The sequence below is a fragment of the Toxorhynchites rutilus genome, chromosome 3 (assembly GCF_029784135.1).
Source record: "Toxorhynchites rutilus septentrionalis strain SRP chromosome 3, ASM2978413v1, whole genome shotgun sequence".
Classification (NCBI taxonomy): domain Eukaryota; kingdom Metazoa; phylum Arthropoda; class Insecta; order Diptera; family Culicidae; genus Toxorhynchites; species Toxorhynchites rutilus.
Window position 1 is genome coordinate 166,887,547 of NC_073746.1, and position 16,082 is coordinate 166,903,628.

A 16,082-nucleotide genomic window follows, 5' to 3' on the forward strand; every position below is an offset into this window, starting at 1 on the left:
GAACACTCAATTCTTAAATCTATTCGCATATCTATAGTGTATTTACATTTCACATTATTCTACTATTTATAGCAAGGGGAAGAATTACCCGCAAAGGAAGGGAAGAAGGGTATAAGGATATAGGGACAATCACACACGAAGATCGATAGCCTTGGCCACAAACGCAGAGATTGCTGCTGGCAAGATTGAAACGGAAGAGTAGTGCATCTAACGAACAGTGATTGGACATGAGTCGGGAGAAGGTGCGAATAAAGTCCCGACTCAATTCCATACTTTTGAACCACGGTTTGAGGCTAACCTTAGAGATAATCGAGTGAAACCACCGGCCCAATTCGTCTTCATTCCACTTGCGTTGCCAGTTAGCGATAGTATTTTTGCGGACTAAAGAAAAAAAATCATTGAAGGCGATTTGACGCTGATAAATATCGCCTTCAATTGCACCTACCTTTGCTAATGAGTCAGCCCTCTCATTACCCGGAATGGAGCAATGTGAAGGGACCCAGATAAAGGTAATGACATAACAGCGTCTGGATAAAGCACTCAAAATTTCTCGTATTCTCTCAAGGAAGTACGGCGAGTGCTTTTCCGGCCTCACTGAACGGATAGCTTCGACAGAGCTAAGACTATCCGTTACAATGTAATAGTGTTCAACAGGTCGTGAGGCGACGCTGTCCAGCGCCCAGTGAATCGCTGCCAATTCAGCAATATACACTGAGCAAGCGAACTGAAGACTATGGAAGGTGCTGGAAATTTTGTTGAACACTCCAAATCCTATGGACTCGGTTATAGTGAACCCATCAGTAAAGTACATATTATCACAATTGATACGCCCATACTTTGCATTGAAGATCGTTGGAGCGATCCTCGATCGTTGATAATCTGAATATCCATGGATATCTTGCTTCATGAACAGATCAAAATGCACAGAGGAATTGATTTTTTTTTATCCAAAATATATATTTTTATTAAGGCTCATATGGCGTCAGCCTAACGGGGCCGGGAGTTCAATATTTCGACAATGTTTGCTTACAACTATGTTAGTAATATGTAACCGATTACTCGCGGTTGGCTCGAGGTTAGTATTACAAGTGTTCTCATAATTTGTATGTTGCAGTCTTCGATGCTCTGTACGTGTGCCCGACACGGGATACTTCCTATTGGGATGCAGCTGACCATTAATCAGCAACGCCCCCTAGTCTGTACCCCATATCTAGCGTGGTGCGTCTTTCTCGACTCGAGGAATCCAGGATAGAATGGTCACTAGCCGGCGCAATCATCAGCTTGTGTAGAGTTGTCATGAGCGGTACAACCTTTGGCTCTTGTTGAATGATCAGTGGACTGCACAACTATGGCCCGTGTATCTGTAAAGAGTATATGTATGTATTGCCGCGACTAAGTAAAAGTTTATCGTTTGGATAGGAGGGATATGAAACGGGGACACAACGAAGGAATCGGCGTTTCTGAGGAACAGGTATAGATGAAGCAGAAGATCAGGATCCCGGCTACCTAAGATATCCCGGACGGGGATATCCGATTGTCTGCCTTGTGCTCTCAGTGCTCGAGAGAGCTGAGAGCGAGCAGCATGGAACCGGATACACGACCAGACAACATGCTCGATGTCGTGGTAGCCATCGCCAAAATCACAAAGATTGTTTGCTGCGAGCCCAATGCGATAGAGATGCGCGTTTAGGTTGTAGTGATTGGACATAAGCCGAGATGAAATCACGACCTACATTCAATCCCTTGAACCATGCACTCATCGAGACCTTAGGGATAATCGTGTGTAACCAACGACCGAACTCATCACCACTCCACATGCGCTGCCAACTTACGAGCGTATACTGACGAGGAATGTGGAAAAATTCATTATAAGCAATTTGCCTTTCAAAAAGTGTGCCTTCTGATGCGCCCACCTTAGCTAGCGAGTCCGCTTTCTCATTCCCCGGAATCGAGCAATGAGAGGGAACCCATGCTAAGGTAATCTTGAGTAATTTTTCGACCAAAACACTCAATAGATGTCTTATCCTTGTTAGGAAATAAGATGAGCATTTATCAACTTTCATTGAGCGGATTGCCTCTATTGAGCTGAGACTGTCTGAAAAAAATAAAATAGTGGTCGATGGGCAATGTTTCAATGATCCCTAATGCGTAATATATCGCACCCAGTTCAGCGACATACACGGAACAAGGATCTTTGAGTTTGAAAGAGGCACTGGAATTTTCATTGAAGATGCCGAAGCCAGTGGACCCGTTTATGTATGAACCGTCAGTAAAGAACATTTTATCAGATCCAACTTTCTCATATTTTTCCGAAAATATCGACGGAATAACATTGGAGCGTAGGTGATCTGGTATTCCATGGATTTTTTGTCACATGGACAGATCAAAAATGACAGAGGAATTGCAAAAGTATGGAAAGCAAACTTGGTTGGAGATGTCTGGTGAAGGGTGCACGTCGTGGGTAAGGTACTCATGGTACAAACACATAAAACTTGACTGAGGAATCAGTTGGAGTAAATTTTCGAAGTTATCAATCACCAATGGATTCATGATCTTGCAACGGATGAGAAATCTGTAGGATAATTCTCTGAACCGAAGAGTAAGCGGGGGTAGTCCTGCCAAAACTTCGAGACTCATCGTATGTGTCGAATGCAAACACCCCATTGCTATACGCAAGCAACGATATTGTATTCTCTCCAGCTTGAGAATATGAATCCTGGCAGCTGATCGGAAGCAAAAACTGCCATATTCTAACACTGACAATATCGTTGCTTTGTACAACTGAATGAGGTCTCCTGGATGGGCACCCCACCATTTACTCCGGTTATTGTTTGGAGAAAATTGATTCTTTGCTGGCATTTCTGTTTCAAATACGCAATGTGTCTCCCCCAGGTACATTTAGAATCAAAATATACACCCAGGTATTTAGAAAACATAGAGTGTTGGATCGTTTCGCCGGATAGGTAAAGCTGGAATTGGGCGGGTTCGTGCTTCCTAGAAAAAACGACCATTTCAGTTTTCTCCGTAGAGAATTCGATACCCAGCTTGAGGGCCCACGTGAACAGATTGTTCATGGTATCTTGCAACGACTTTTGCAGAGCGACGGGATTAGTACCCGTGATGGAAATAACTCCATCGTCTGCAAGTTGTCTCAGCGTGCAGTCTCTGGTTAGACAATCATCCATATCTTTGACGTAAAAACTGTACAAGAGGGGGCTTAGGCAGGAGCCTTGTGGTAGGCCCATAAAACTGTAACGAGAAGATTTAGAGTTGCCATGAGAGAAATTCATGTGCTTTTCTGACAGTAAATTGTACAGGAAATTATTCAGAATTGGTGAAAGTCCACGATTATGAAGCTTCTCTGAGAGAATTTCCATGGAAACTGAATCAAATGCCCCTTTGATATCGAGGAAAACGGAAGCCATTTGTTCTTTGCGAGCAAATGCGATTTGGATTTCAGAAGATAGCAGCGCGAGACAATCATTCGTCCCTTTACCTCGGCGGAAGCCAAACTGCGTATTTGACAGCAAATTTCAGGACAGGAGGAATTGATGTAGTCAGGAAAACTAACACGGTTGGGAATATACAAAGAAGGATCAACCTGCATGGAGATGAATTTATTATATGAACTCATGAATCCAGAGTGAAAATTTAACTCGATCAGTTGCTTAAAATTTCCGATCACCAATGGGTTCATAACCTTACACCGGATGAGGAACCGAAGAGATAATAAATTGAAGCGATCTTTTAGTGGGAGTAGGCCTGCCAAAACCTCGAAACTCATGGTATGCGTTGAGGGCATACATCCCAACGCGATACGGAGACAAAGACACTGAATTCGCTCGAGTTTAATAAGGTGTGTTTTGGCAGCTGATTGAAAACAGAAACTGCCATACTCCATCACTGAGAGAATAGTTGTTCGATACAACATTATAAGATCTTCGGGATGGGCTCCCCACCAAGTGCCGGTAATTGTACGGAGAAAGTTTATTCTTTGTTGGCATTTTTTACTCAGATACCTAATATGGGCCCCCCAAGTACATTTGGAATCGAACCAGACTTGAATGACATAGCATGAGTGATCGGTTTACCCAAAAGTTGAAGCTTTGGTTTTGCTGGTCTATGCTTCCTAGAAAAAACCACCATCTCTGTTTTCTCCGTGAAGAATTCGATCCCTAGCCCAATGGCCCAGGTTGAAAAATTGTTCAAAGTATCTTGTAAGGGTTCTTGCAGGTCGGATTCGTTTGATCCTACGACAGACACCACTCCATCATCTGCAAGTTGTCTTAGGCTGCAATTTTGTGTAAGGCAATTGTCGATGTCGCTTACATAGAAGTTGTACAAAAGGGGGCTTAAACATGAGCCCTGGGGGAGGCCCATGTAAGAGACCCGACTTACTGCCGAAACTCCGTGAGAAAAGTTCAAATGTTTCTCACAAAGCAAGTTATATAACATATTATTCAATAGAGGCGGCAGACCCCGAGAGTGTAATTTGTCTGACAAAACCTCTATTGAAACAGAATCAAAGGCCCCCTTTATGTCCAAGAATACTGTGAAGCCATTTTTCGGCGTAAGCCATTTGAATTTCTGAAGAAAGCAACGCAAAACAATCATTCGTCCCCTTGCCCCTGCGGAACCCATATCGTGTATCTGAGAGTTGGCCATTCGTTTCAACCCATCGATCAAGGCGAAACAAGATCATTTTCTCCAATAATTTCCGTATACAAGACAGCATTGCTATAAGGCGGTACGAATTGAGATCGGACGCAGGTTTTCCGGGTGTTTTAATAGCTACAACTCGTACTTATTTCCAATCATCTGGAACAATATTGTGGTCCAGAAACCGATTTAATAAATTAAACAAGCGATGTTGCGTCACATCAGAAAGGTTTTTCAACAAGTTGAACTTAATTCTATCCGTTCCTGGAGCCGAATTGTTACAAGAAAGGAGAGCAAGAGAGAATTCTACCATCGAAAACCCGGAATCAAGATCGCACCTATCTTGTGGTATATCTCGAACAATTTTTTGCACGGGAGCGGAATCGGGACAAACCTTCCGCGCAAAATTAAAAATCCATCGATGTGAATATTCTTCGCTTTCATTCGTTGAAGAGCGATTTCTCATGTTTCGAGCCACTTTCCATAATTTTTTCATTGACGTTTCTCGTGACAAACCTCCCACAAAATTTCGCCAATAAGCACGTTTTTTCCTCAGATCAAGTTTTTAAATTGATTTTCAAGGTTCAAATACGACTGAAAATTTTCAATGGTTCCACGTTTCCGAAAAGCTTTACATGCATTCGATTTATCCTGATAAAGCTTGGAACACTGGCTATCCCACCATAGATTGGGAGGCCTTCGGCGAATGGTGGAACCTGGGATGGGTTTCGTTTGAGCGCGAACCGCGCTGTCATAGATCAAACGAGAAATGAAGTTATACTCCTCCAATGGAGGTAAACCATCTCTGGAATTGATGGCTAGAGCAATCGCGTCCGCATATTTTTTCCAGTCAATGTGTCTTGTGAGGTCATATGCCATGTTTATAGATTCAGATGAATTCCACCCAATGGTGATGGAAATTTTGATTGGCAAGTGATCACTACCGTTGGGGTCCTGGATTACATTCCACTTGCAATCTAACGATAGTGAATTCGAGCAAAGCGAGAGGTCAAGAGCACTTGGCTTAGCAGGAGGTTTAGGTACACGTGTTGTTTCCCCAGTGTTCAAAACGGTCACATTGAAGCTGTTACAAAGGTCATATATCAACGATGAACGATTGTCGTCGTACTGTTCCCCCCAGGCAGTTCCGTGAGAGTTGAAGTCTCCCAAGATCAATCGTGGCTCAGGAAGGAGTGAGCACATGTCATCGAGTTGTTTGCGGCTAACCGCAGCTCTCGGAGGCCAATACAAGCTGACAATACAGAGGTCTTTGTCTCTGATGTTTGCATGACAAGCAACAGCTTCGATCCCTCCAATAGGTGGAAGGTCAATTCGAAAAAATGAGTGGCTCTTATTAATCCCCAATGGTACCCCTCCGTATCTGTCATCGCGGTCCAAGCGTATTATATTAAAATCGTGGAAAGAGATATCATCTCGCGAAGGAAGCCAAGTTTCGGACAGAGCAAAAACATCACAATTGAAGTTATGATTTAAAAAATTACAATGTATCCAATTTAGGGATAAGACTACGACAATTCCACTGTAAAACCGTGATATCTCCGACCTCTCTATTCGAATTAGACATCAAGAGAGATAATCATTGCAAGGAGGGGCCATGTTTGCATCAATTGTTGCAAAATTGTCTTTGACACTGGAAGCATTGAGATGGCAATGGTTCTGATGGAGTCGGAAACATTAAAACACTTGAAGATTTGATCCAAAAGGTCAGACAACTTTATAAATCCCGATTGGGAAGTTGAACTGGACGGAAAAATAGGGACAGTTGGGGTTTTTGATGTCCCCTCGAGTGCTGGGTCGTTCGAAGATGAAATATTCCCACGGAAGCCAGGAGGAACCTGATTTTGCTTGACCGCTGCACTCGATTTTTTAGGCAAGCTAACAGAGGATATAACCGTGGGGACTTGTTCTTGAACTTTGGGAATGGTAACATTTTTGCGCCGGGGATTCCCTTTGAAAATGAACGGTGTGCCCCCGCTAGATGTGTCCGCTTCCATTTCATCAACTGGCAACGTGGAAAAGGTATTGTGTGTTGAGATTGGTTGTTCTTGTTGTTTGGTCAGTGGCGAAGCGCCCTTTAAAATTTCCGCAAATGTGCGCTTCGAGCGTTCCTTTAAAGAGCGCTTCTGTTTCTCCCAGCGACTCTTGTAAGTTTCACAAACTGAGAGCTCGTATGGGGATCCCCCGCAATATGGACATTTATGCTCAGTCGCACTGCAGGATTTCCCCTCATGTTGCTCTCCGCAAGTGGCACAGCGCTCTTTTTAAAGTTTGGAACAAACAATATTTTTTTTATGTTTTTTCCGGAAGATTAGGCATAAAAACATCGTTTTATGAGGAAAAGTGAAAATTGTTAAAAAGTAACATGGGACAACTATCCGTAGAGCGGCAGTATAGGAGTGTTAAAGGCTAAGCCAACTTCTCTCAATACATTGTTCTACAACAGGATGAAGCGCCATGCCGTCAAATTGAACCCAACGATCTTTGGTGGAAAAAATGAAGCTTTGGCCGACAAATTTGCGACCCCTTAACAGTCCAGACCTCAACCCGTTGAATTGTTCGATTTGGGCATATGTTGAAGTACAAGCCCGAATTGGAGCTACCGCAGCCATGAACCGAGTTTATTGGCGAAACATTGTGGAGCAGCTCTAATCTGTTCATGGGATGTAGTGTCATTGTAAATAAATGAATAAATAAAAAAAATAACATCGAATGAATAAATAAAGAAGTTATGAGTATGATATATTTTGTATGGTTGATAAAGCTTAACACATCGGGGAAATGGCTGACTGTTCGGATAATTCTAATAAAAAAAACTATTCGTGAATAAACAAGGCAGTGAACCATGTTTTTTATCCGAAATCGAACTTTTTCCATCTAAAAATCAAGGTTATTCTATATTTCACCACTCTAGCTTCGATACACACTACATTTAACAGAAAACAATGGTATATACCTTGAATTTGACTCGCTCATCAACTTAGCACACGAAAAAAATAAATCTGAATTCACAGTCGGAGTCGAATTCGAATTGAGTCTGTCATATAAATACAGCCGTATTCGCAGTACCTCGGTATTACAAGGCTGAAATTTACACGAATAAAATGTAGTTTCGATGAAAATTTGTTTCCGGAAGTTTGCATCATGTTTATTGGAATAGCTCGAAATCGTGACTACTCTTTTTTTTTTGTTATCTTCTAAGTGAAGATCCATTTTTAAATAAATTTTTCTTGACACTCAAACAATGCTCTTATAACATGTTCGAACATAAATTTCAGAATACAGAAGTATGTAACAAACATAACAAAACAAGACAATACATGTCGAAGTTGACCGGATGAGCATTGACACTTTCAGGTCTATGGATAAATTTAAGCAATCAATTTCGAATAAAATGGTTGATTTCGAAATCATCGATACCTTCTGTCCGTCAATCACCAATCATCCAGGAAGTATGAAATACACGCCATCGCCATATTTTTATTCACAAACATGCAAATTTGACAATTTCTCCTCCAATTGCAAGCATTTGGTTCGAAGTGTGCCAAAAATTTTCTGCCACCTTAAATCGACGATGGTTACAACACGTTTATTTATTCAAATAGTGTATCGCACACCGAGCCGCAGCGAAGCGTCGCGCGACGCATATCAAAGCGCCCATATACACAGGTAGCCCTTACGGTGAACGATCGCAACGGCTCTCCGCCATCCCGGGGAAGGCAGCTTTCGCATTTTATGCATGCAGTATACGGATGGATCGCCGCCGCCGTCGAGGAACGATAGTAAAAGTGGCTCCATAAAAATTGGTCGCATGAGCTCTTACATCGACTAATACTAATCAGCGTAATGTGAAAACACACAATTGGTTTTGGGAAAGGCTCAACAAAAGTGACAACAACGCGGATGGTATAATATCTGTCATGAAGGGGTTAAGCAAGTCGCAATCAACGTCAGTTGCCATTGTTAAGTGGTCAGGAAGACTCGAATGCTCGATATAATTAGGCATCACGAGTGGAGTTGCGTAACGTTGGATTAAACATAATCTAATTGTTGTAACAGCACCACTGAATCGTGATTTGATTAATTATCAGTAATCAAAAGCTTTCAATTTCATTAGACGCTCACGGGGCAGAGTTTCTGAGTTTAATTGAAAAAATAAATGCTAGGAACAATGTGCAAACGAGTTAGAATAAAGTATGTGGAAAATTAACGATATATTAAATATATAGTTTGATTCTCTCAACATCTCGACTAACTTTCAATAAATAAACAACAAAAACATTATTCTAGCCTATACTTTTGTGCGGGTTTTTTCAAATCGGGATCCGCGCACTGCGAAGCTATCGCAAGTGCTTCCACTTGAAAATCCACTTGTTTCAATTTATTTCACAAACTTACCATGTTTACTCCGGATCAGATGTCGTGTAATTGCGATGCGCAGCCGAAATAGAGCTGTTCCTAGTTGGGCAATATCAACACATCCGGGTTTGTTTCATTGATCAATAATTGCAAGTGATCAGTCAAATATTTTGGTTATACAAAGTGCTCCGTCGAGAAAAAACCAAATATTAATTTATTATTCATTTTCACATTGACAAGAATTAAAGATTTACAAAACCATGTGTATGTTGTATCTATTGAAAGAATGATAATGTATTTCGTAGTGAAAATGTGAAGGAGGTAGCAAATAACAAATTATCCCTACATTGTCCCAAACCCAAGTAGGATTTTTTAAGAAATAATGTCCGTTACTTTAGCCAGTCTGATACTATTTTTAAACTTGTTTTCAAACTATTTTTATACCTTCGATCTGTGCCAACATTTTTTGTTGATATTTTTGGAATTAATAAATCTATCATAAATAAAAAAAAGGATTTTTTTTCTACGAATTTGGACTCTTTTCTAAAAATAATATTTATTTTGGGGTGAATAAAATTTAATAGGCAATTGATTTGTTATTTTCGGAAAACAGACTATAATAAATATTATATTTACACAAAAAAAAGAACTCCACCTGGTCATTTACCCCTACACCTTCATCACACATCGGCGCGTCCGGTGTATCGTTTTTACCTGAGCCTACACATCTACCAAAATTATTCAACGAAATTATACGCTTCAGACAAATTACATCGCATAACAAATTGATCTCGCCCGAACCACTGACCTGCTCAAATTTCTCATGGATCTCGATTGAATTGATAATGCGGATTTTTTTTCTTCAGACTGAACGCATCTCGTTGTGCTCCTCCTTCTCTCCGTCGCACTTTTTGTGCGACGAAATGTTAGCCTTCATCTCAGTGCCACGAATTCTCCCACATTGTTTTCGAGAAATGTTAACATGATGTTGCCAACGTGACTGAAGTTGAAGGACAGAAATAATTTGACATATATATATGTGTGTGTGTGTGTGTGTGAATGTTTGTACACAGAATGACTTGCTTCTAACGAAAGATATTTTTATACCATGTAAACATCAATGAAAACATGTTATTTACTCGGTACTGAACAGACCCCAATTCCTGCTTCCAACTGCACACTAATGATTCACAAATACGACCATATTTATTGATATCGAAGTATGAATCCCATAATGTCTCGTTTGTCATTACTTCCTAAAAATACTGCGCCATTTCATTGGTTTTCGTTGTTGCCGACTTATTGGTTATTATTAGCATTCGATCGATCTATGATTCAGCGCCGCTACGAAAGATATACAACCTTATTCTTGTTTTCGCTCGAATCAGATACGTTCGAAAGTTTTGTCCATTCGTATTCCTGTTTTCGTTCGAAGCAGTTCGAATTTGTTCGTTCGAACGAAACGTCAAATTCCAGTTTTCCTCTTAAGGCATTTTAGTGCGAAAAAGAGGGGTGGGTAATATCGGGGACATAACCGGTGAGACGTAAGACTACGTCAAGGGCTGCCAACATTTTTTGTTGATATTTTTGGAATTAATAAATCTATCATAAATAAAAAAAAGGATTTTTTTTCTACGAATTTGGACTCTTTTCTAAAAATAATATTTATTTTGGGGTGAATAAAATTTAATAGGCAATTGATTTGTTATTTTCGGAAAACAGACTATAATAAATATTATATTTACACAAAAAAAAGAACTCCACCTGGTCATTTACCCCTACACCTTCATCACACATCGGCGCGTCCGGTGTATCGTTTTTACCTGAGCCTACACATCTACCAAAATTATTCAACGAAATTATACGCTTCAGACAAATTACATCGCATAACAAATTGATCTCGCCCGAACCACTGACCTGCTCAAATTTCTCATGGATCTCGATTGAATTGATAATGCGGATTTTTTTTCTTCAGACTGAACGCATCTCGTTGTGCTCCTCCTTCTCTCCGTCGCACTTTTTGTGCGACGAAATGTTAGCCTTCATCTCAGTGCCACGAATTCTCCCACCGAAAACCGACCGACCGATCGACGCACCGAAAGTTCACTCTCTCTTTCATTCAATCTTAACCTTTTAACTCACCGCTGTGCATCTCCGCTCGTGGATGCAGCGCATCGTGCAGCTTCCCATCGCTTTCAGCATAAAAATAGCAAAAGCATAATCTTGATTGCTGCATAATACACACCAGTATTCCTTCCCCCCTCTGTCTTACATTGAATCAGCACCGAGTGAGAGAAGAAAGCAGAAAGATTAAAACAATTCTCTCCCCCCGGTGAATGTACAATCGAGGAGAATAAACGTGATCATTGCCTTAATATTAGCGTCATCACGAAGGGTCCCCCACGATAGACCCCAACGCAGCATCATTTGCTCAAACGCCGGCACATAAAAAAACAAAAAAATATTGAACTGAATAAACAAATGGTTCTCACGGCGGCGCTCGCGAGAGTGGTCCGAGTGGAAATCATAGTGAGAGAAGTGTTAGATCATCCAGAGAAATGAATCGTCCATGAAACGGGGTAAATCATGGTTTTCGCGCATCATGAGGGCAGAAGCAAAAGTTATGTCAGGAGACTGGAATCCATGATGAAGACTTCCGGTTTCTAAAACCGACTGAAAAACATTATGAAGCCCACTAACACAAATTTTTCGAAGATTTTTTACGTGGGACTAGGTCTAACCGGAATATATATGGGGGTGAAATGAAAACCTAAAAACAGAACATGCAGAAACAAATTAAAGATCTCGAATGCTTATAACTCGAACATTTCTTGATAGATCGGAAAAATGTTTGCATCAATTGATAGCAACTATGTCAACGCGTCTATCACAATTGAGGGGCTTAGAATGAAAGGAGTGTAAGTGATTTGATCGATTCCTCTACATCGACTCTCTCCTTGGGTCATAACTTAGATGCAAATACATTCCCAGCTGTATTCACCAACGTGGAAAATAGGTCAGAACCTCATCTATCGGATTCTATAGCAAACTTAAATTGGAAAGTGTTTGCAGTTGAGTTATTAACTAAATAAAAAGTTGATGAAGAGAAATCGATCAAGTCACTTACACTTATTGCATTCTGAGCCCCTCAATTTATAAAATGTTATTTTTCATGAGATAAACAATTGAATGAATGTAAAATGCGAAGCATTATCTAAACGCCCTAACTGCCTAGTTTTGATTGGCCCGATTTACGGTTTCCCCAACACAAACCTTAAAATCAATGTGTCTGGGGAAATCCGCTTTGCAAAGATATGCAAGCCACGAGTTCTTTGTATTCGTTTGTCTTTAGGCAGACCGGAAATGTTTGCTTAAAACGTACTTCTAAACTGAACTGATGTGATTTCAGAAGGAGATTTTTTTTTTCTTTATTATAGTGACTTTCAACACATTTCGGCTGGTTCATCACTTTTACTTCCACTTTTGGAAGAATGTCGGGAGTGAGAATTGAACTCGTGATCTCTGCGTGAGAGGTATGGATGTTACCACTACGCCAGATCGCCTCCTTCAGAAGGAGATGTTAAATACAATGATCGATTGACAATTCTTCCGTTCACATATTTTGGTAGTCCTGAACATCATATCAATCTTTTACGTTACGATCATCAAATTTACTTGTAACGAAGAACATAATCTATTACAATGCATGAATTGATCTTACGTGGCAACTGTTCAAACTTTTAATTTACAAAGCAAATATGTTGAATTCAATTGGATTCGAAAATTGTTTCATTCAATCGATGAATTAATCAATACAATACAAATGCTTACTAAGACAACGGTAGTCCAATGTCAACCTTGCAGCCACTTTTATATTTCATGTTTTTGATTTAGCTGAAACTATGCCAACTTGTTTGGCATTGAGTACGATGCCATTTTACGGTATTAGTTTTTAAATACGATCACGACTAATTTTAGAAAAGGGGCTTAGGCAAAATGGTGTCATTTCAGAAAACAAACTCTAACACCAAAACGAGTTATTTGATCGATTGGTATCTTAGGCGAAGTTATAGATTATAATTTTGTGGTTTTGGAACAAATCGTACGCTGAAAAAAAAATTGTAAGGGGTTATATCTAGGACACGTCCGCATATTTTCGACGTAGAACTACGCAATTATATTATGCAATCCACTTGTTTACCACTTCGAATATTATTTTAGAATGCATCGAAATTTTTGTAATAGATTATGTTCTTCGTTACAAATAAATTTGATGAACGTCCTTTTAAGTTTGATATGATGCCTAGGACTACCAAAATATGCGAACGAAAGAATTGTCAAACGATCATTGTATTTTACATTTCCCTCTGAAATAATTGCACATCTCATGTTTACGTAGTTCTCGAACTGCGAAAGTTCATTCACCTCTAGTATCTAAAATGACGATTTTCCCAGGCTTCTCAGTTTAAAAGTACGTTTTAGGGAAACATATTCCGATCTGCACAACGACAAGCGAGTACAAAAGTATTCAACGCCAAAAAATACCCCTGACTTGCATGCATTTGCAAAGCGGATTCCTCCAAGCACAATCATTCTGAAGTCCGTGTTAGGGAAACACAACCCAGAGGGAAAAAATACCCCCAACTTGCATGTTTTGACAAAGCGGATTTCCCCAGGCACTTTGATTTTGAAGTCCGTGTTAGGGAAACACAGTTAGGTGAGAACAAAAATATCCCCGACCTGCATGTATATTTGCAAAGCGGATTTCCACAGGTACATCGATTTTGAAGTACGTGTTGGGGAAACCGTAAATCGCGCCAATCACAGCTTGGCAGTTAGGGCGTTCAGATAACGCTTGACATTTTACAGTTATACAATTGTTCGTCTCATGAAAAAATAACGTTTTATTGGAACGTTTTTGCCATCCAAGAAGAAGAAGTTTGGTGTCAAAGAACAAATTATAGAGCGGTTAGAAAGCTTTAATTTAATTGATAGAAACAATCAAATTCAATATGAATTTTTAGGATAAAATTAATAATAACGCATTAAAAATGACTAACTTTGAAGTTTTTCACTTCCAAAATGTTATTTAACGGGTGTTAAATAAAAAATGAGAATTTTTTCAATACCTTTCAGTAACTCAAATAAAGAGCGTAAAATTTTCTTTCTCCAAGAAAATTGCTCTTTGGGCTCCCTAGAAACAGTAGGCGTGTTTGGTTTTGCTAGTTTGAATTTAGTCAAAGCAAATATGGCGTCGAAACAGCACGTGCTCCGCGAACGCATTGTACGGTTCTACGAAACGGATTTCCAGCAAGGAAAAAAGTTCACGGTGGCACATTTTAAGGGAGAAAATGTACCTGTCAGTACGGTATATCGTATCCTGGGTTCCCTGAACGTAGAGCGGAAGGTCGGAGGTGGTCGTCCGGTGACGATAATGACGAAGCAGAGGAAGACATCGTTAAAGAAGCTGTTTGACAACAAGGACGCAACCAGCCTGCGTGGAAGGAATCGTCTGCAGGAAGAAGACGAGGTCGCCGGAGTACACGGTGGTGCAGATTGAAACGGTTAAATCACAGTGTCGGTGGATGACCAAAAAATACCGCGGGACGTCTTTCGTTCTGGACGACGAAAGCTATTTTCCGCTGTCCAAAACGCATATTCCAGGAAATGATAATTACTACTCCAGCGACAAGTCATCCACACCGCCTGAAGTGAAATACAATTTCAAGCACAAGTTTGAAAAAAATGGTCATGTTGTACATCGCCATTTCCGACCGGGGCATTTCAAAGCCTTGGTTTAAGTCGAGTGGTCTGGCAATCAACCAACAAATCTATCGAGAAGAGTGCCTCGATAAAATCCTGCTGCCGTTCCTGAACGAGCATCACGCGTATGGGAAGTACGTTGTCTGGCCGGACAAGTCGTCTTCCCATTACGCCAAGAAGACGCTGGCGTATCTTGAGGAGAAAAAGATACCGTTCGTGCCGAAAGATCGTAACCCAACAAACTTGCCCCAGTGCCGCCCAATAGAGGATTTCTTTGGCTCACTCAGTGCCCTAGTGTATAAAAACAATTGGAGGGCCAAGGACACGAAGCAACTGACTACAAGAATCCGGAATTGTATCCGGAAAATGGACGTTCTTGTGAGAGCATCGCGACAAAGTTGCGCCGAACAGCAGACCACGGCCCTTACTCAAACATTCACTGACATTTTTTTGAAGAAAATACATTATGTTATTGATAAAAAATACTGAAATCGATGAAAAAAAAAATGTTATATGTGATTGAAAAAATTCTCATTTTTTATTAAACACCCGTTAAATCCACTAATTTAGATGTTTCACAACCATATTCTGTACTAACTTTCCTCTTCTTTCTAATGGAAGCAACAGAATCGTGTTCTGTAGCGCACTTTTTAATGTAGCGCCAGTTTAGGGCAACAGAGTCTGAAACAAACAAAAAGTTCTATAACTCTGTCAATGTTGAAATTCGAACATATGCGTAGAAGGACTTTTTCATCAAATATGATCCTTTATCACCTCCCGAATGAATTCGGATTTTTTGTATGAGTAAGGTATTTTATGACTTTAAGGGGATGAATCAAAATTTAAATTCTTCTTTTATATTCAAAAACCAAAAATTCATACATAAAAAACGATTAGAAAAAAAATTTTGACTCAATTATATACAGGATTCAATTATATACAGTGAAAATAAATCCGAAACTGTATATAATCGAGTCCGCCTTGTATATGATCGAATCATATATAATCGAGTATGTATATAATCGGGTCGTACCTATATTTGCAATTCTCAAGTCGATGAATATTTTTATTGTTTAATGAACGATATAACTTAAGAGGGTCGGTTTAGAATTAGAGTACAGGTCGGAATCGATTATATACAGACTCGATTATATGTGATTCGATTATATACAATTTTGGACTACAGTTATACAGTTTATATATATACATATACATATACAGTTTGAAAAAAAATATTTTTTTATAGTTCAAATATGACTTATTTCATTAAATAACGTAACCTT